Source organism: Osmerus eperlanus, chromosome 23, assembly GCF_963692335.1.
Source record: "Osmerus eperlanus chromosome 23, fOsmEpe2.1, whole genome shotgun sequence".
NCBI lineage: Eukaryota > Metazoa > Chordata > Actinopteri > Osmeriformes > Osmeridae > Osmerus > Osmerus eperlanus.
In genome coordinates, this window is record NC_085040.1 from 7,198,630 (window position 1) to 7,221,382 (window position 22,753).

The window sequence follows — 22,753 nt, forward strand, 5'->3', positions numbered from 1 at the left end:
AGGAAAATAAAGGAGGGAGGGAGGGGGGGAGAGAGTGGGGGGATGAGAGAGGGGGATGAGAGAGGGGGATGAGAGAGAGCAGTTTAATCAAAAGAGAGTGATCTAAACACTAGGGAAGAGTGGATGTTAGCAGATTTCTACTGATGATCAAGAAGGAGCAAACGAGTGGAGGATTGTGTTCCATTATCGAGGAGCTGAGGCCAGTTGGAGCTCCGGCCAGTTTGCCACTCGAGGGCTGCGGAGAGAGTGAGACACCGAGCCAGTCGGTTTATCTGCCTGTCAATGCCACGTCTTTTCAGGATCACGGTTCAAGGCGACTAGCAAGGAGAGCGCGCGTGTGTGTGTGTGTGTGGTTGGGGGGTGGACGGGCTGGTGTATTGCTGTGGGGGCTGGCGGGTCGCTAAGGACCCTGGGCTACGATCCTGCTGGATGTTATTGTGCTCTCGGGTGACTTGGAGGACCAAAATAGTGGGGAGTGTGTGAGGCTGTGTGTCTGGGAAGGAGAGGTTGGGAGGGCGCATGGGCAGACACAGAGGCGTCGAGATTGAGAGAAATAGGGCAGCTCAACACAGCAACTTCTCTGCGCTGCTTAAGGACTGGATTAAGCAAGCCCTTGTGGTGGTGTGCTTATGCAGTGAGTGCGCATGCATGCACACACACACACACACACCTACGCAAACACTTACTCGAACGTGCACACAAGCGAGTTGTGCAAAAAACACATTTCCTTTTGAATGCGTGTTGAGGGTAATTACAAACAGAGCCACTGTGTTGTTTGGTGTGTGCACAACAGAACTAAACACAACGCTACGCCGACAGAAGTGGTTCTTAACTTGTGTCTACTTGGTAAAAACACACACCAAGGCTCCCGTTTTTAGAAACTTTTTTTCCGCGTGTTCGATTTGCTCTTAAACGCCGCACAAAACATTCTCGGGGTGTGTGCGCGTGTGTAAGGGCATGGGTAACCGCAGATTCCAAGGAGGACTGAAAAGCGTATTTGCAGCGCAGATCTCAGATAATTTTCTTTCAATCTTTCAAAATTGCAACCACCCACAGGCACATAGAGCTCCAGCTGGCAGGCCAATTCTGAGGAGAACAGATTCTTCCCCGGCAGGGGCTACAGGGAGGCTGGGAGGGAAGGGAAAGGAGCTGCACTGTTGATTACATTTAGTTGATTTAGCCGGTCTGCTTCTCTAGGGTGACTAGTAGTTCGCCGAATTATCCATTTTAAGCGGCTGGATATTTCCAGATGCGATTCTTGTTACATTACAGGTGTGGGCCCACGTTCTGATGCCGTGGCACACAGATGGTGAGAGGTCTTCGTAAAAACGAGCTAACGTTGCCATTTTTGTTTGGTTACCATCGCCATCTGATGTGTGGCTACATAACAGCGATAGTTTCTCATGAGCATTAAAAAAAAAAACTCTCCTATAACTACAACCAGAATACACCTCAAAATAAGCCTTTCATACATGCTTTATCGAGCAAACTGAGGTAAAAGTTCCACCTTTGTTCCACACAACGTTTGTATAATACGTGTGTATAATAACAACATACCATATGCAATGTGTCACAGGTTGCAGCCAGAGAAACAATGCAGTGAAGCACAATGCAATCTGCACAGCACTGGACACTAAAGCATACTCACTCATGGACCTTCAGCTGGAGGCAGAGGCTTCCCAGGAACAGAAACTCCTTTTCAGTTCCGTAGTCTACAGACAGCTTCTCTGTTATCTCCCTGGCAAAGACATTAAAGATAGCGTTAGTGTTTTCGAAAATTCAATATATTTAAATATAGTTAGACAGGCGAGTTTTTCGTTTTTTTTTTATTACAAGATACTTTCTGATTCTCAGACCGAAATGTCTTGACTTCATGGGCAATGTTTCCCAAAAGGAGGAACAGTACGCTCGCTCAATAATCGGAGGTGTCGAAATGATTAGTCAAATATCAAAAATGTTTGTTCGTTCTTCGAGGAAAAAATTGCGTTTTCAAAGCAGATGCACCCACCTACCACACAAATGCATATTAACGCATTTGAATCTTAATATGTCAAGTCGGAAACCATATCAGCTTTTCTAGTTCTACTGGATTTGTTCTAACAAACTAAACTAAACTGAGCACACAACTTGGAGGGGATATTAGCGATTGCTTTACCTAGACTAGAGTACTGATATCAAATGAATAAAAGAGGAGGGACATGACAGTTGACCGCTGTTGGGAATATTGGCACGTTTTTGCAGTTTCGCCTTTCCCATTACAATGAAGGATTTAGCTAACAATAGCCTCTGAACACTCTGCTTTGCTGACACTGTAACTTGCGCCTCCACCCGCCAACTTTGAGTGACTCTGGACTCCGTGGGTTATCCGATTCCCTCTGACGAAGTGGCCCCTTTCAGTCCCATTGGTATGCAATGTCACCAATGATCAGACCTGGGCAGAGCGCCGCTTTCCCTCGCTAATCGCAAAAAAGGGGAACGGAGGCCTATCTCTCGCCCAGCACAGGGGGCATTTCCATATTCATGATGCAGAATTGCTAATGGGGTTAACGGCGGGCGAGGGCGCGTTCGGCGCGCGGGGGGGGGGGGGGGTTACAGTTATCCTCTCCCGCGTGCTGATAAGGTGGAACGGAGGCGTGGACTGAGGTCACGAAAGCAATATAGCGGCGCGTGAGCGATTTGTCAAGAGTGCACACGTTTACCCCCCCACCCCCCGGGGGGTCGAGGCCGAGCCGTGCGCTGGGCTGAGGGGCAACGTTCTATGGGGGGGGGGGGCTGTAATGTCACATGGGCCCGATGGGTAAGTAGGGCATGCAGACGACCAGCAACGGAGGCAGGCTGGCACACCTGCACGCACGCAGCAGCACGCGACGCCACCCAACACAGGAGAGGGGGAGAGAGAGAGAGAGAGGTAGTGTGTGGGGGCAAAAAAAAAAAAAAAAAAAAAAAAACGTTTTTTTTTGTTCCCAGGCAAGCAGTTGCTCCACCATGCATGGATGATAGATAGGGAGGCACATGAGTAATTTGACCAGGGGCATCCAAAGCAAGGTGGCAAATGAAGAAGTGGAGCGACTGGAGTACTGCCAGCTTCGGGTTTTTACCCCCCTAAGCTCACATAGGCTTTTCGTTAGAGGAAGCAAGCTTGACCTTTCTGTAACTGCCATCTCTGTGGCTGCCTTCTCTCTACTCCTTCCCCCGGCTGTAATGAACAGTTTGAAGGCCCCGGGGCTACGGTAGCTACCTATCGGTGCTGCTCACTGGCTGAGAGCTCTGAACAAACAACTCACAGGGAGAGCTACTGCTTGGAAATATACCCTCACTCAAAACAGGCCTTTAGTGCCTCGTAATGGTATGTGCTGTTATGCTGGCATGCCGAAACAAATATATGTGATTTTTTTTTTTTCTCCATCGATGCGTGTGTAAAGTGAGCGGTATAATTTCCGGTGTAATGTAAATTGCGTTCCTAGAGGGAATGGTGGTGAGCTAACATTAGCATACAGAGAGAAGTCGGCTTGAAATGGAGAGGTATCGCTTCAGCCTGAAGAGAAAATCGAGAACGGAGAAAACCAAAATTTTTACATTGCCATTTATTGCTAAGAACTCCAGTGTTCCGCACATTGACCGTGGCAACATTTCCCATGTCTGCAGAGACGGAGAACGACAACAGTGCAAGAGTCTTCGTCGGGTGTATTGTTTTACACATTGTCTCGAGAGGTGACATTGAAAAGTTTGGATAACCCATGTGCCGGCAAATAGCATGTTGCTAAGAAGTGAATTAGAACAGCGGCCGGCCCTCCTGTGTGCACAGTAGGCAACCAGTAGCATTTGTTTTTCTTCATTAAAATTCGCCTTGGGTGCCTCACAGCGCAAACTCATTACTGTGCATCTTCTCCCAGTTCCTGTGCAGAGGCGCGCGCGGGCTATTTTAAGGCCTGCTTGCACACCATAGCGGAGTGTGCTCTCACAATAGCACGCGCGCCCCTCGCCAAGCCCGGGTGAAAGGCAAGCCTCAGCCCTAACTTACCCACCATCAGCAGAGCGCATACACATAAATCAAACCAGGAGACACGTCCGGGAGTTTTCGTTCCCCCCCCCCCCCCCCCCCCCCCTCCCCGTCCCCCTTTCATATGTATCCAGCGGGCTCACCTTATTTCCAAATTCACATTCTCGTAGGCCTCTTCGATTTTCCGCAGATCCGCTCGGTCCTTCTCGGCGGCTGGATGAAACAAAACAAGGGTCGGGGGGGGGGGGGGGGGGGGGCATTGAAGGTCAGACGATTCAACGGTTGGGAAGGCGTCGCGTGGAAACATGTGCGTGTTGCCAAACGGCGGCTGACGACGTGGGCTGTGTTGTGTCGGGGTGAGTGACACGGCAGGAGCCTGCTAGCAAACACACACACACGTGCTATTTCCAGGTGTGGCGGCGGCAGAGATGCCCACAGGCTTAATTAGTCACTGTGACAAGTGGGCTAACTGAGGGGGCGAGGGAGGGGGACGAGAGAGGGGGAGAGGGAGAGAGGGAGAGAGGGAGAGAGGGAGAGAGGGAGAGAGGGAGAGAGGGACAGAGAGAGCGAGAGGGAGAGAGAGGGAGAGAGAGAGCGAGAGGGAGAGAGAGGGAGAGAGAGAGAGAGGGAGAGTAGGCCACAGTGCGTTGTTTTTGTCTTTCTTGACACATTTCGACTTCCCTCGCACGCTTCCCGTCTGACAGCATGTCATGTTCTTGCCATAATCATTGATCTAAAATCACCGGCGCTGCCGCGCGGGGGGGGGGGGGGGGGGGGATCTCGATGCACTGCACCGACTCCAGTCCTGTGGAACCCTCCATTAGCATATTTGCAAATCGAGCGTTCACCTTTCCTGCTGTCCGCCACACCACTCGCATAAGAGACGGACGAGTGAAGGTCGACCAATGACTTGTGATGTATCCACGACACATGGGAACTTAGGCTCACACAATACCACCGTGTTGACAATGAGGCATAACTGACTCACTTGACATTCTCCTGCTATTGACACCGTTGAAACCGAAAAGAATAGCAACGTAACTGTTGTGTGCAGTCCAGATACCAGTGAAACCGTGGTAATCAATACCAATAGGCAGGGTTTGGAATGACCTATGACACTTTGTCATCGATAAAAAACTCTGAAGACTATTTTGCGATCTTATTCATACCTTTTCCGCTTTCTAGGAAATCTGGTGTTTGGAATTTGAACACTTTCAACAACAACATTAAAATTAGCCTTCCTGATATTCCCTCCCGAAAATTATATCAAGCCCGACTGATGTTACATGTGAAAAATGCTAATTGTGTGGGACCTTCCAATCAAACAAACCTAAATATTATGGGGGGGGGGTTCCAATAGACTTATGAAGGGTGTCGGCCCCCCTAGGTTCCCCTCACTTCACACCCTACCTATAGATACAATGGGCGGTTGAAAATGGCGGTTGGAAGCCGTACAGTAAAAGGACAAAGAGAACAAAGGGACAAGAGAGGAGGGGAGGAAAGCGCCGGAAACACAGGAGCGCTAGAGAGGCAGAGTCTGAGCGGACCCCAGTTTAATTGCCTCGGTCCAGGGGATTGGCTGAGAGGACGCCGACGCCGCCGTCGCTCTGGCAGCTGGGCTCGGGCTCCGTCGTCGAGGAAACCCTCGACGGGGTTCCGCGCCGTGGCAACGGGAGCGCGAGCAGCGGAAGCTGTGTGGGAGGCTGTCAGCGACCGGCCCTGAATACCAATTAGCGTGTTCCGTGCATGCGGTCTCAGCTGGTCGCCCATAAAGCCACCCCTGCATATACGACCCCTCTCACCCCCCCCCCCCCCATCCCCACGGCACACAGTACCCCAGCACTTCTCACCCATGTAGGGTGGCCAAGAGCCGACCTGTGATTTTCTGCAGTATAATGGCTATTTTTATGACTTTGAAAGGGTGGTTCTTTTTATGAACCACCCCCCCTACCCTCCAGCCGCACACATCTCTCAAACACGTGTGCACACACGCAGGCACGCATGCAGTCTCGCATGCTTCCCTTAAGATTCTCTAACACGCACACCCTCCACACGCGCGCACACACACACATCATCCAAGGCTGAGCAATGACAAAAGGAGAGGCAAGATTCCCTCGTCGTTGACCCCTGACCCCTCCTGCAGCAGCCCGGAACCGTCTGGAGAGGGGGAGAGAGAGGGCTGTGCGGATCCTCACCAAAGGAAGAGGAGGAGATGGGAGAGGAAGGGGCGGGGGTGAAGGGGTCTGGATCATGCAGAGCAGCCAGGCACACAGAAAAAACGCGAGGAGAGAACATGATCCTCGCAGAGCCTGTCTCCTGGTCTCAGCTTGAACCCGCAATTGAAACTACTGCCAAACTATCCTGCGGCCAAGGAACCAAAAATACCAAAATACCTTGACAACGATGATTAGGGAAGGGATATAAAACGAGTAGTAGTAGTATTAGTAGTAGTAGGAGGAAAAGATACTTTATTGATCCCCCAAGGGGAAATTGTGGGTGTATTGGTATTCTAATCAAGGCATCTATGAGCGTGTTTTATGTATGATTCATTTCAGCTAAGATTTGTGTTTCCATGTCGACGTCATTGTGAACTTAGAATGAGCCAACATTTTGCAATTTTTGGTCTGACCTCGATAACGAGTTACAGCGTGCTTGGCTCGAGAACTATCCAACCCAGTGACAGCATTTAGTTACGGTTTATGCAAAGACACCTGGGACATTGTACCGCATTTAGAAAAATCCAGTCGCTACATTTAGAACTTCTTTACACTCAACTACAATGCCCTTGTGGACTAATAAGGAATTCCTTCAACCTTTTACGGAGACTTGTCCTAGCACCAAGGCCAGGCATGAAACTAGAAGATTCCGACAGGACACCGTGTTCCCCTCGAAACCATCCCCGCGCTCGTACCCGCCGTAGAGAACGGCGAGTGTTTACCTGTGAAGTAGCCATCGGATCAATAGGCATAGCATTTTCAGCGAGAGGCTCGGAAAAGGAAGCACGCAAGCCTGTTGTGTGCCCCAGGGTCATGCTTGATAAACAATAAAAAGGAAGCGGCCAGGCCCCCCCGCCTCACACTGGCAGGCGAGCTGCCACCTTGGACCCTGGAGTCTGCCACCTGCCACACGGAGGAGCTTAGCTCTGCTGACGCTCTGGCTGTGCGAGGCGGTGTGTTTAATATCGGCTGGCGGGATGCACCTGGCCCACCCCCACCCCTCCTCTGTTTTCCTCTCTGTCGTCTGATGTCTCTCTCTCTCTCTCTCTCTCTCTCTCTGTCTCTCTCTCCGTGTGTCTCTCCCCTTCTCTCTCTCTCTCTCTCCTTCTCTCCCTCTCTCTCTCTCTCTCTCTCTCTCTCTCTCTCTCTCCCTCTGTCTCTCTCTCTCTCCCGCCCCCCCACGTCCATCCCCTCTCCTTTCTCAATTGCACACCTTGTTCAGACTGGAGAGGAGGGGAGAGTAAAATATAGGGTGAGGGATATAATGAGCTGTTTATGGCAGGTTGTTCCAGAGAACAAGGGTCTCCTTCATTTGCCATCAACAGGGCTGACACCAGCAATAATCACCACCTGCTAGCATCAAAGGGGACCGCACCAAGGCATACATTAGCGACATTATTTTTGGGCCGGGAAAATGTGCATTAAAAGCATTAATGCAACAAATGTAGCAATAATGTTGGCTAAAATTGCAGTGTGTGTAGCCCGGGGGACATGTTTGCGGATAGGGAACAAAAGGACCAAACTTGTCTGCACACTGTTGACAGACGCGCACTTTCGCCCAGTCAGACGAAGCATGGCGAGGCTTCATCGTGTTATTACTGTTATCCTTCTCTCTCGCTCTCTCTCTCTCCCTCTCTCTCTGTCCAACTTCCGGAGATGATTCAGAGGGAAACTGAAACACAGGCTGTTGTGAGTTAAGGGGAGGTCAATCCCCCCCCCCCCCCTGTATAATCGCTGTGTTGGTGTGTCTGATTGTATTAGGGCTGAGTGGATAACAGAGGCTGACAGGAATAGCATCATGTTTTAGACCATCAGTGCAACTCAGATCCCGGTGACTGACTCGGTTTGTGTTTTTCTCCCCCGCGCGCTCTCTCACGTCGCTTCACTGACAGCGCTTCGAGGACAGTCGACCCCACACATACGAAGGCGCTTCCCGCTTCCGTACCGTTCAGGCCGCAAAGTGTCGAGGCATCAGACCAAATGCCGTTTGAACTGCACTGTCACCTCACGGGGCGAGCGGTCCCACTCCGGCGCAGATACGGCCCTCCGTTCCATTTGGGAGGAGCGTGATGGAGCCGTCGTTTTTTTCGGAAACAGGCCAACGCCACTCCCAATCGGAGCCCGAAGAGGAAGAGAGAGTCGTCTCCTCTCTGAGCGAATGGGCTCCTGCAAACAACTGGGTGCCGTTTATGAATATGCATGATGTAACAAACGCCCAAGAGCCCGACCTACTTCTGGGCCTCTCCTCGGTCTCTCTCCTCACGGCTCGGGGGCCTCTCACGGGTTAACTCTGTCATCTCGCAACGCGCTGTAATAGCACACGGCTCTCTCCGAGGAACACGGATACTCTGAGTTTCAGTGTCTTGGATGAGATGATCTTCGGCTAACCACGTTAACCCGCTAACAGGTGGTTGTGAAGAGGCAAGGGCCAATTAGGCTCGTGTAATGATACAGTGTGCGACACCGTTCATCGCGAGTGGGTAAACACCAGAGTTTTGACAAGCGCAATCGCAGGCTCGTCGTAGCCATCGAGCCGCCAGTCGGGGAAGGGTTTCATTTTGCGCGAGCACTTCCAAGCGGTTCCATGAGACAACGTCGCTTTTCGACACGCAAGTGCTGATACGGCTTGTCTCCAAAAATGGAAAGTGGGCGGGAGCGACCCGGAGAAAGAGAGGGAGGGATCGATGGATGAGTGCTCCAGAGCAGACGAGAACAAAGACTAAAGGCCCTAACTCCGTATTCCCCCCCCACAAGCAATTCCAGCGCTCGCGGAATATATCTTCATCTCAGATCAGCCGGGGTTGGATGCCAAACGTGGTTAGCTTCGGGAGCTGAGCAGGAGGAGATCTGCTTCAGACAACGAGGAAGGGAGACTTAAGACAGGGCTGGCAGCCTCTCAAATCTGAATTCCGCCGCTCAGATGTGAAAACCTCCTAATTCGTCATTTCCCTCGTATGGTTGGAATCCAATAAATTCTTCCCCTGGCTACCAGAGTACACGAGCGAGAGCTGGGGGGGGGGGGGTTAGCAGGCAGGCAGACATTTTCTTCTGTGAACAGATTAACAGTGGTGTTGGAAGAAGAAAAAAATTAAATAAAAAATTCACAGCTCGTTTCTGGCAGGGTACCAAATCAGACCCTCCTCTCCCCCCCCTGCCTCCACTCCCCAGCTCCAACCCTCGCTCTCTCCGTTGAACCGCCGCTCCAGGTGAGCTCAATTATGTCTCAAGGACGCGGCGCCCTCAGACGGGGTCAGGGGTCAGCTCGCGCGCTGACGGCTGCGACTGTAATGACGAACCCTTCCCCCCCACCCCCTCCTCCTGCTTAACATTTCCCAGCTAATTTGAAAAGTGCTGAACAGAACCTTTAATTAACATGGTCCTGCCAAGGTTTCTAACCTCCAACTGACAGTCTTTTCTTCATTTTTTTATTCTTCCATTCCTTCCCAGGCCACTCATTCTCTCCATTGCCCCCCCCCATCCAGACTCTCTCTGTGAGGAGTCTGGATTAAGGCGAGCCCTTTTGCCTTCGGGCTAACCCAGGGCAGTGTTTTAGGATTTACTATCTGAGCTGGAGGAGGTGTCAGTTTTGCAGGCCTCTGTCACGCCAGTAAAATGTAGCGCAAAAACAAACAAAGATGTAGCAAGTGAAATCCACTAAGACAGGAGCATGCCAAATAATGTGCTTGGTAACTGCTAATGTCATTTTACATGGTTATGGGCCTGGAAGCAAATAATCCCCAAATCACAAGAATATCTCACTAATCCTGTGCATTTTAAACAAAAGAATGCATGTAGCATTCTCCTTGCGAGGCCTGAGCAACCTTAACTGACATTTATCTATCTGTAACGTCTTAAATCAAGCAATTCTACTCGACTAACTGGAGCAAATGAGAGCCTAGCCCAAGAGCATGATTCAGCTTTCAGCACTGGAGACTCCAGTTGCTGAGGACACCTCTGGCCACACTGCTGATGTATTGTATGACACGCTTCATTTCAATGCCACGGGCAGCTGATTTTATATAAGAGGGCACCATCTGCACTGGTTCCTGAACCAGCATCATTGCCAACACCAGCAATACTATCACTAGCTTTACTACATTCACAGCACCGGCTATTACAGCACTATTGACAGTGCCAGCCATAGAACAAAAAGATTTACCCTAACCACCCCATGGACAAGGCCAGCACAAGGACTTACAGCATCAGTAACTGCTAGCACCATGGACAGCACCAGGACTGCTAGCACCGTGGACAGCAACAACCGTATCAGGACCCGGAATGCTAGCACCATGGACAGTACTACGGCAGTCGCCTGCACTGTGGACAACTTTGGCTCTGCTAGCACCATGGACAGCACTAACTGTAACAGCACCTGGAATGCTAGCACCATGGACAGCACTACAGCAGTCACCTGCACTGTGGACAACTTTGGCTCTGCTAGCACCATGGACAGCACCGCAGCAGTAGGGCTCCATTGGGGACAATGTCGGCTATGCTAGCACCACGGACACCTCTACAGGACGCAGCAGTTGTCTGCGTTGTAGAAAGTCTTTGCTATGCCGGAACCACAGACAGCAGCAACTGTATCAGCACCAGGGATCTCGTTTATAAAGCGTGCGTTGGCACAAAAAACATGTATGGTGGTTGGTGTGAACGAACAAGGTATATCACACAATGTTAATCCTATTTCATGTACCTGAAAGGGGATGAACACCCAAAGACCTATAAAATGTCACAAAACAAGAATGTTTATATGACCTTTGTATTAAACTCCAGCCACTTCTGGTGTACCTGAATACAGATACAGAAAAAAAAGATACAGGTTTTGTTGAACAGATACAGATAGTAATTTATGTAAACATAATGATAATATCTCATTACACCTCTATAGTGCACAGAGTGGAGATTATGAATTTTCACTCCATTAATGTGCTGGTACAACAGAGACAGGAAGTGATGTGCGCTCCACTGAAACATTGACCCGTCTTGCCTTTTATGACCCCCAACATTTGATTGTTTAATATCGACGACATGTTCCACGTGATATATACCATTCTTAAATGACCCATTAGATGACAGTTGGAGAACTACAACTCCGTTTTCAGGGTCATCGCACGCGGCAGAGCACCCTTCAAAGTGTCGTGACAGTTTACAGTTGCTCTAGTTTAGACAATTGATAAATGCCATTTCTGTATGAACATAGCCATTACAGGGGCAAAGCACGAAGCTCATTAGGATTAATTCAGATTTATGACAGGAAACTGTAAAACATATTTATAAATCGCTGCATACGCAGAATGTTCCTTTCCTACATACGGCACTATATTTTATTAAATATATACCAGGTTCTAGAAATGACAAACCAGGCACTAGCACTATGGATACAAAAACTGTTAGCACCATGGACATCTCTAGCTAAGCTACCACCATGGACATCTCTAGCTATCCTACCACCATAGACAGCTCTAGCTATCCTACCACCATAGACAGCTCTAGATAAGCTACCACCATGGACAGCTCTAGCTAAGCCACCACCGTGGACAGCTCTATCTAAGCCACCACCATGGACAGCTCTAGCTAAGCTGCCACCATAGACAGCTCTAGCTAAGCCACCACCATGGACAGCTCTAGCTAAGCCACCACCGTGGACAGCTCTAGCTAAGCTACCACCATGGACAGCTCCAGCTAAGCTACCACCATGGACAGCTCTAGCTAAGCCACCACCGTGGACAGCTCTATCTAAGCTACCACCATGGACAGCTCTAGCTAAGCCACCACCATGGACAGCTCTAGCTAAGCTGCCACCATGGACAGCTCTAGCTAAGCCACCACCGTGGACAGCTCTAGCTAAGCCACCACCGTGGACAGGTTGTATACGAAACTAAGAACTCGAGGACCACTCTGGGCCTGAGGACAGCATGATTCCTCCTAATCTTGGCAGTCGCACAGGGAGCAGGATTTGGCCGGAGACTCACTCGCTTGCTCCGCTGAACCCTCGTAACCCGAGCCAGGACGACACAGGCTAGTTAGCTGAAGGGACACCGGTTGCGAAACACCTCGGGAGGACGTCTGCTCTGTTGGAACTGTGCTTTTCAATGTTGTCTGTCCTTAGTTATTATTACAGCTGCCCTCTGTCTGTCCCAACATGCAGGGGGAGAGGAAAACGTCTTCATAAACACACAAACACACACACACGCTGAGACATCACCACCAGACGAGTCATGGTGAGATGGAGGGGGGAGACTGAGGGCAAAGGGGAGGATGCGAGGGGGGGAGAGAGAGACAGAGACAGAGAGAGAGAGACAGAGAGAGAGAGACAGAGAGAGAGAGAGAAAGAGAGAGAGAAAGAGACAGAGACAGAGAGACAGAGAGACAGAGAGACAGAGAGACAGAGAGACAGAGAGACAGAGAGAGAGAGAGAGAGAGAGAGAGAGAGAGAGAGAGATACCCCGGGGATGGTTTTTTGGAGCGCGGGGCTGGTTGAGAGAGGCAGCAGCTGTTGTTGGAATGCATCAGGGTGAGCCCGAACCCCTCAACCCGCCATCTCCATTCACACACACACACACACCGTGTGCTGACTGGGAGGGACAACAGGCTTGTGGAGTGGATAGTGGGTGCAGCAGAGTGGCCCCGGCCTCTTCGGCGGCGGGGAGGGGGCATCGGCTTCAAAGGGGACGGAGGCGACGGAGGTGGAGGGGAACGACAATGACGAGTCCGAGTCGTCAAGCGACTGCCGACCCGCCCCGGCCCCATTCCCCAGCCTCCCCTAGGCAGTGCCCTTCGTTCCTCCGTCGACCCCCCCCCCACCCCCCCCAAACCCCCACTGATCGAACCAATGCAATGAGTGTTCCTCGACGACGCCGCCGCACTTTCGACGAGCGGTTTCGTGGACGCTAACGAAGACGCCAGCCGACGTCAAGACGCTGTTTCCGTGACGACTGTGTGTTTCCAGTGACTGTGTTTTGTCAGCGGACCGACTGAGCGTTGCCTTAAAAGCATCCAGTGGCGGATAAACATTTGGGAAAACCAGTAAACGAACGCACGGTTCATGAAAGAACTCCGTCCCGACTTGGGTGCACATCAGCGCCCACGCCACCGCAAACCCCCGAACATGCAGTCCCTCGCCATTAGAACTGACCCCTTCCTCCGTTTCAAAATTAGGCCCATCTGCCTGCAATCTCTCACCTTCTCTCTCTCTCCCTCTTTATCTCTCTCTCTCTCTTTCTCGTCCCTCTCCCTTTGCTTCCCCGCAGTGTCAAAACCACAATCAAACCCAGCCCCCCCCCCCCCCCCCACTAGAACAAATGTTGCAGGGGGGGCGAGGGGGGGCTGAAGGCGGGGGGGACTAAACAAATGGAGATGGCAACACTGAAGCATCTTGCAAGTCGGTTAATTATTTCCCCCCCACCCCCGACCCCCCCCCCGCGACCACGGAGACAAAGCGCCGCTGTCAGCGAGGAAGACAGATAGACAACTTTAAGAGCTGTAGGCACTCTCTTTCTAAAGACGCCCAAGCCCTTTAAATAATACCACCACCCTAAGGGGTGGAGGCTGGGGCTCGAGTTAAAACAGCCCGCCACTGATACAGCAAGCCAGGGCTTGATGGCAATTATTTAGACGTCAGTCCGCTAATTGTAATGCAAGATGACAGGTGCCCAAAACAATTTGAGCGCAAAGGGCCCGTGAGCTTGTGTCTGTGTCTGTGTGTGCGTGTGTCGTCCTGTTTGTGATTGTTTGTGATTACGGATAAAGATAGCAAATCTGTTATTGTCTAAACACGTATGTCTCTTTTTTACGTCTGAGTTCAGGACTCTGTTGGATGAGTGGGAGGTTGTTCTGGAGCTGCATGAATGGTTCTGTGGTTTGGGATGTTGTTTATGTGATTATCCTGACCTGCAGGATAACTGCTATCAGGTCAACTTCACTGAGTTCAGTGGCCGGCTAAATATTCTGGAATGCCGGTCTTGTTAACACGTTTTTCTTCCAGATGAAAACGACGGAATTATGAAACAACCACGTCTGAAGATTTCCCATCTCAAGTTCTTTGCAAATGAAAACAACATAATTCAACATTGGTGTGAAACTTGCCTAGTGATATTGCAAACTTCTTATACATCTAACACAGAATATTTACAACTAAAGTTATACAGTATATTTTCTTGCATTACTTACTTATAGTGCATCTCCAATTTTCTACACAAATCATCACAAACTATCTACAAAGGGGTTAACTTAGTTGATTCTGTGTTTCTTTGTTCTAATGTCTATCATCTGTGACACTGAAATGGAAATACTGTGATGCAAGAATAATTTGAGACAGTGAAAACACATCACAAGCCAACTTTTGATTTGGGGTCATTCTAAGACAGCACTCATGTATCATGTGAAAAGCTTGGAGCTTCAAACTTCCCTCCTACCTCTCCCCCCCACCCCCCCCCCCCCCCCCCCCCCCCCCCCCCCTTCCTCTAACTACCCCTCGATTTCCAACCAATCACACATGCCATCCACTCCCATAAGCCCTCACTCTGCCATGTGCCCAGCCTGATTTGACTCAAAACACGACACACACTTAGAGGTACGCATACAAACCCGTTAGGGAGATATTTAGCCTCCCCCCCGAGAGTGTGGTTGAGGGGGCGGAGGAATAAAAATCTAGTGGTATATCCAATCACTGAAATCAAGGCAGTTTGACTGATGAATAATAAATAGGAAATGAACGCTCCTCTCTGGCACGGTGGTGTGTTGCAGCGAAAGGGGGGGCGGGGGGGTGGAAGACGATACACAGCTGCCGATGTGAAGGGGGGGTGAAGGGGGAGAGCGAGCGTGTGTTCAGACTCTGTGTGTATGTGAGGCCTTGTGACATCCTCCACTCTAAAACCTCTGGCTTCTGACTCCTCTCATCAGCTTGGAAAGGAGTGAATAGCTCGTGATGAGGAAGTGTGCACGCGCGCGTGTAAGAAGGCCCGGCATGCGAGTTTGGCGCAGTGTGTGAGGGGGAAGCTCATAAGAGCAGCCATTAGGCCCCGTGTGCGCGCGCAGCCGTGTTTGCGAGCGCAGTCTGGCGGCCACGCATATGAGCCACGCATATTACATGTCAGGCGGTTTCCACGCTTACACACTAGGTTAAAGCTAATGGAGTTGACTGCTCAGTGTTAGTTTGTCTTGCGTGCTAGTGAGCAGAATGAGGAGAGGGAAAAGAACCCAACCAGGAAGTGATGTCACTGCGCTATAATGCAACCAGATATAAAGGGCACAAAAGAAGTGAGTTTCCAGCCTGTATTGTGAAACCAGGGAAGGGACACATTCTGTATTGTTGCCGTAACCCATAACATTAAAACTCACTAGTGATTCACCAGTTTTCTCCTTGAAAAATATTGCAGGTGGCGCTTTTTCCCCAACAATTCTTCTTTGCGGTCTGAAAGCACACTTAAGGCAACGGTGAATGGTATATCACACTGGTATATCACACGACATGTCACTTTACATCAGGTGGCAATTATGTATTAGCACCTTCCCTGTGCGCCGGTTGGTAAAAGTCACACGCCAAAAACAGTGTGACCTGCCATTTTCTATCAACAGCCCCGATTTAGATTCCATATTAGTCTCTACATGATGCCGCGCGCGTCTGTGCGAGGGAATAGAAAAAAGGAAAGAAAAGGCATTGCACTTTGCCTAACACAAACCCAATCCCAGATGGTTTCCCTTTCCACCGAGAAGGGAGAGAACACGCTTGCCATTCACACACACGCATGTGTGAGTTCTAACACACACACACACACACACTAAAAAGAAGAAAAAAACGGTTCCTGGTACAGTGTAGTATCCCTCAGCCTGTTAAGCCTCGGAAAGAGCCGGAATGCTGCTCCATTTATCCCTGGTTGAGGCCGAGGTAAACAAGCACTATACGAAGGCTCAACAACAGCTAGTACCACTGGTATCGGACAAGGCTCCTCTTTTTCAGTCCACTTCAGTTTCCTGATTGATATCAACCCTGGTGTCATTTCCAAATCTGGCTATTTTTGGGTGTATGAAAGGGTGTCGATATCAATTAAGCAAATATGTCATGGTTGTGTCTCTCACTAGCTTCCTCTAAATGTAGCACAAGCAACATGCTGAATATGTATGTATTTCTTCATGCACCAGTATCCTAAATACTGACTGTAAGCAAAGTATTAGTTAGTAATGGACCCCCCTTGTTCTCCGATTGGCACTTGGCATTGAACTGAACAGGAAGTATTTTTGCCTATCTATTTTACCTATTTTTGACAATCTTACAATTGTTGTTGGTTTGAGGAGGAGCTCGAAGCGTGAAGTCAACCTTTGTGTGTCCATTGCTGCGGCGGTCGGTGGGCAACATTCTGATTGGCTAATCAACAAGCATCGTGCTTCTAGGCCAACATTTTGGCCCGATTTTGACACGGACAAAGTTTTGCAGTCGTAGACATAGTTTTGCATTCGCAGAAAAAGATTTGCATCCGCAGAAATAGTTTTGCATTTGTGAAAAGGTTTTGCATTTGTCAAAAGGTTTTTGCATCCGTAAAAATAGTTTTGAATCCGTAAAAAAGTGTTGTATTATGCAAAATATTTTTGACCAACACTTTTTTTATGGATGCAAATCTTTTTCTACGGATGCAAAACTATTTCTACGGACGCAAATAATATTGACCCTAATTTAACTCCATACAAACCTGGATAAGGCTTGCTACAACAGATGGAATGTACAATATAAAGCACAAACGAATGCCAAACAGTAATATTTTGACGCCGAATGAAAAGTCTTCAGCAATAGAAAAGGAGAAAGGGTACATTTGGCAGCAGTGTATTGCGACATTTACAGTTCAATGGTTCAGTTCATTGTAGTTCACTTCTGTTGGAACAAACGAAGAAAGAAAAGCAATTGAAAGTTGTGATATTTCTCTCTGAACACAAAAAAAAGCAAGGCCTCACTACTTGCTGAGCACACCAAAAAAATAAAATAACAGCCATTTCCAGTGAGGGGAAAAAGATTGAGAGCAAAAAAAAATAAAAAATCGGATGATTTATGCTTCATCTGGGCACTCAGCTTCATAAGGCTGTAACAGCACTCATTTCATTTCGGAGAGTAGTTCGTTACCACACAGAGCTCCGTAAAAACCTCCACTTCACGGGTGATATAGTAGCGGCCGACAAGCCGAGCAGCCGTCTACGGGTGGAGTCGTTTCACATTTTGATGGGGGTTAAATTGGAGTGTGTTCCATTCGAGGGGCCTTCGCATGAGGTTTAATGTACGTTTCAGTCGCTTGACATGTCAGGCTGTAATAGAGGCTTTCTGCAGTTCTCGACCAAACATGCATTTCTTGTTTTGGACGTCCCCCCCCCTCCTTACACACACACACACACACACCCCAGCAGTCTCAGCTCTAGGACTCTGTGCCATGCACGTAAAGCGTCACATTATAAATTCCCCAGTCTATTATTACCTTTGCTGTAAAGACACATCCCACACACGGAGTGCCAAAGAACTCGGCTTTCGAATGGGCCTCGGGCGCCGTGTTCTACCTTGCTAAATGTGCTGGTGTGATTGAAATCTAAAAAGCATGTGTGCAAGGGCCCTTCTCGCTCTCTCCCTCTCTTCCTCTTCTTCTCTCTCTACCTCTCTCTCTCTCTCTCTCTCTCTCTCTCTGTGTCACTAGCTACCTATCTTTTTTTCTCTTCCCCTCTCTCTCGTTGTCACTGTCTACTTCTCCCCCCCCCCCCCCCCAGAAGTACCATCTCATTCTCTCTCGGTAAAAGTTCTAGGGTTGCTCTGAGGGTCGTTGTCAACGAAGTATACACTTTGTCACATGAATCAGGTACTGACTGCACAGGGATGCGACACTCAAAGCACCTCCAGCTCCTAGGTTCATGGTAGTTAAACTGTTGAGAGGAGTGGTGGTTGGAATCATAAGGATGGTTTACAGCTACTGGTCACGAATCCTAAATATTGCTGGTAAGTGTTGTAACCATGCCATGGAATCCACCATTTTACAGTCGGCCACATTTCATACTTCTGCAATGTGATTTTGCCTATTGCCAATGCGATACTTATACTGTCACTACCTATGCTACGACTCCCTATTTTACCATAATCACCTAGGAAGAGGTGTGGTCTTGATTTGGTTGTCTTGGTCAGACTCGTACAGGGATCCCACCTAGTGCGACTGTGTGTGCTGGCCTCTGCTTCACCGCGCTCGCCAAACGGCCAACAGCTCTCCCGACATTGCATCAACATTCCGACAACGCTTACTCGAAGTTTGGAGGAGAATTTTGAGAACTTACTGTGGGTTTGAGAATCCAGAGTCCCTAAAGCCACAAGAGCAGACTCGATTGGCCCGTAATCCTATTAACCTTTTCATGTTCCTGTTAAATTTGCCTGAAAACGCCTAAACAGCATACCCAAAGTAAATTGGAAGCTGTTCTTGAACCATTTGGAGTACATGCATGTAAATGATCTCTTTTGAAAGCTGACACTCTGAAGTTATGTCCCCTGTTGTCAGGACCCCTGTCAGTCCTTCTAGTGTTGAGTAATAGAAGCTTGAACACAAGGAAAGTGAAAATTTCTATTTCCGCCTAGATTTTGTTTTGAAAACAGAGGCCTGAAGAGGCCTAGAGGTGGTAGGTATTATCTGGAAGACTAAATTGGACCACAGGTTGAAGCCTTACCCAATTCAAATCAAAAGTCAAACATAATACCACAATATATTCATATTTGACACATGTTTTTATAAGAATACATCCAGGAATTTTCTAAAAGGGTCTTTTGGAGACTCCAAAATGACCCTTTGTAACCAAGGTCAAGGTCAAATAAAAAGGTATTATTTTTCATAATTGTTATCTCTGGCCCATCTCTGGTACTTAGAAATATCATATATAATAGCTAAATCCCTAATTAGTAATACTGAAACACAAAAACTGAAGCATGAACACATTGGAGTGCTTTATCTGATTCCAAGGATTGGCGCACAAAGAACACTGATTCTGTCAACCATATTGCGCAATCGACTGTTATTTTGAAGGCTCCACAGACGCATACAAATGAGGTATTGGCATTTTCAGCTAGCTGTCAGCTACAAGGCTAACGAGCTAATTTCAGAGCCAGTCGAAGCCAGTTCGAGAAATTTGTTTAGAACGAGTGTGGGGGGGGGGGGGGCGGGGGGGGGGGCAGGACGCACAGACCTAGTTGGCTTTAGAGGGCTGTCAACGGGGCATGGAAGCTCCTATTGGGTCGAACAAGGTGTCAATCAAAAGGGGAGGGTTCAACGGACATTTTGAGACCTTCATTTTGTAAATACTCCGTTGATAAACCGGACAAAATAACACTTTTATGTGAACAAGTTGTTTCTTCCGTCGGCTAACTTGCATAATGAAACAAAGGATAATGGCTATTCATGAACGTAAAACATTGTATTTGGACGAATTACTTTACATGGTTAGATACTTTGAACCCTTGGGACTTACGCAGATCAAGTTTTGATGGCATGATTTGCACACCTGGACCTATTTGAACAACTTAGGGTGAGTACAACTTTTTTCTTTGGCATTGTTGAAGGAATGTTCACCGGAAAAAGACGTTGACTTTGCTTGCTATTGTGACTTGATCTTGAATTGGTTTATTTCAATGGAAGCACAAGAATCGTAGCTTTCCAACGATGTATAACATGTGTAGCGTCTAAAAAATATATTTGTTAGAATTTAGTGCGTCGTAACTGAGGAAGGGGGAGGCAGCATTTTTGTCTCGCGGGCGAAACAGGAGCGTAAACAGGTTAAATTAAAGAACCACTGTTAATTCAAGATGTACATTAAGATCCAATTTGAGGAATATTCTTTAATTACCGAATGGCAGAACAAATCTAATTGTTGTCACATTAGGTGATTTACACTGAGTGAAAACATAATTCTTGACATGTCAATCACACCCACCCTCCTCCGTGCCAGCTGTGACCAAACACTGCCACCACTGTCACTACAACCTGGGGTGAGCAAATCACATAAGAGCCCATCTTAAACACGTACACATTGTACGTATATCATTGCATTTAGCTCGCTCGCATTTGTTTATACACTGTACTTAACAGCCCTGACATTTACTGAAATTGATTTCTTTCACAGCCTTGCATTTGTTTGAACATACAACGGCTATGACTCGGTAATCCCATTTTAATTAGAGAGATGTAGCGAGCATGCTAAGCTCACACGCTCTATTCCCCGCAGTGATGCCACACTGGCGAGGAATCAATCACCAAGGCGCCGGTTGCCATGGCAACGGACGGGGGGCTCCTGCACCACTGTCTAAGTGGTAAATGATTGCCGGTGTAAGTCATTGGCTGGTGTGAGGAGTTTTTATCTCGCTCCTCTCCCTCTCTCTCTCGTCGCAATGCCAGAGAGTTAATTAAAAGCAGCCAACATGAAATAAATCTAAATCCAAAAAGAAATGAAACATACAGTACAAATTGAATTCCCACGTTGAGGGGTTGGCGGTTGGGGTATGAGGTGGGTGAGGTTGGTGAGGGAAGGGGGGTGGCAAAAAAAAAAAATAATATTAATTTGCAGTGTGAATGAAGTGTGAATTGAGAAGAAGAAAAAAAAACGACAACAGTCGTACACGAAAACACATTAATAATCGCCTGGCGAAAGCCAAGAGGAGAGGGAGGGGCCACAGGAAAGGCAGACCCAAGTGAGAAGGTTTCTTTAGACCACAACTTCATTCCATGTTCCCCAAATCCCCTAACCAGGAGCTGCTTAACCAGAAACATGGAGCTCACGCCCACTTCCTCCTGACACCACCCCCACCCCTTCACCCATAACCCCCCCCCCCCCCCCCCTGTGAGAGCTAGCCTCCTTCAGAAAGCACTGAAGACCACAACTGTGGCTGGAGTTCACAGACTGCGCATGCTGAAGGAGCACTCGGTTTAGCTGACACTGGCTGTGTCTAAAACATGTAGACTCTCAAAAGAGCAGAGCTTATCAAAGAGAGATGGGCAAAATGTGAGATCTTCATCCCGAGAGAGGGGTACTCTAGAAAGTTCTTTTGTAAACCACGCGGAGGAGCCGGTAAAACATTGGCGACCGGCGTCAAACTCCAATCGTCGTGTTTTATCGGATAAAGGAACCTGGTGTCTTGTAGCCGTTTCAGCTAGGACGAGGGACGGAAGCCCGCGTGTTTCCCCCCTCCCATGTCCTTGTGTTTCCTGTCCCCGGCTGGGCCCGGACGGCACACGGTGTATCCACAGCGAAGCTGGGGGGCCGTCCATCTGCTGGCCGCCGCCTGCCGATCCGCCGGGCTCTTCCCCCTCGCTTCCCCCCCCACCCCGTCCCTCCGGTGTCTGTCCAATTAAAAGTTACACATAAAACTGGAAAGTCTCGGCTCGACTTCCAGATGGTCGGAACGGAGGAGCAAGCTTTCCCCTTCCGCCTCGTCGTCAGCGGAGAAGCCAGTTACCTGTGTCGGCATGCCGACCGTGAGACGGCGGCTGTTGGCTCTGGGAACGGGAATGCGTCAGTCTCGTGCCTTTCACCTAATTGTGAGATGAGATGAGATTTTTTGTTTGTTTGTTTTTTTATAGTACTAACTACTTTTTAAAGCATGAAAAATATGCTTTTTTTTGGGATCAACACAGGAGCAGTCCGCTGAATCCTTTTTTGGGGGTTAGTGCGAAGTGCTGTGTGAGATTAAAGCGTCTTTCTCTTCTGACAACACAGTAGATATGTTCTTCCTGTGTTACCTACTGTATGCAGTACTGCAAGGATCAAATCCTGATCCCGGCTGTGAAGGGTCTACACTGCTCAACTGTGGAGGTAAGCTTTTTAGACAAGGGAATGAAGCGTGTCATACGCAAAAAAAGGGGCAGGGTTTCCAAGGGTCTAAGTGAAAGAATATTTAACATTTTAAAATATCACAGCAACAATCTCGTGACGTCCTTTTCTGTTCTGCTCCTGGCACCGACATCCGAGTGAGCAGCAGTGACCAAACAACCCAGAAAAGACACGTCAGCCTTTATTTCACGGTCATGGCATCTAGCGTGAGCGATCCCCACGTGCTTGAGTGCAGCTGACAGGTAAATCCCATGGCTGAGCATTTTTGCCGCCGACTCGCTTCTCTGTGAGAGTGTTTCTCTGTAAAGAGGACTGTCGCGTCTCTGGGGGGGAGGGGTCCCTGGAGCCCGCTAGTCCTGCACAAATGTAGCCTGACCGAGACGGTACACAACATCTTACCAAAGTTGGGCTCACCATAACTGTCAAGCCAACATCAATTGAAGCATCTAGGCCTCACGCACAATCCAGATTGACGGGTTGTCCTTGATGTAATATTCATAGGAGGAACGGTTAGAAAGGCTGTTGCTTCCAAATCGAGCCTGCAATTAAGAGCATTCCAACGTGAGAGACAATAAGTTGGCACTACTTTGTGTTTCTACATGTCATCACGGCTTGGCATCCGGCTGTCTCCGCAACATTCCTTGTGTTTTGAATGGCAGCCTCATTTTTCAATCAGCAAGGCTTTTTGTTCCAGAAGAATCAGACA

General features: G+C 48.7%; 1 long non-coding RNA gene across 1 annotated transcript in view; it reads right to left on the reverse strand.

The window, feature by feature from the left end:
* Nucleotides 1-1,646: 1,646 nt before the first annotated feature.
* The window catches only part of LOC134009538 (uncharacterized), a 44,327-nt gene continuing 23,220 nt past the window's right edge, over nucleotides 1,647-22,753 (reverse strand). Inside the window, exons 3-4 of the long non-coding RNA XR_009928243.1 lie at nucleotides 4,144-4,213; nucleotides 1,647-1,738 (exon numbers count right to left, since the gene is read on the reverse strand). This is a non-coding gene — a long non-coding RNA (uncharacterized LOC134009538). The remainder of the gene's footprint in view (nucleotides 1,739-4,143; nucleotides 4,214-22,753) is intronic.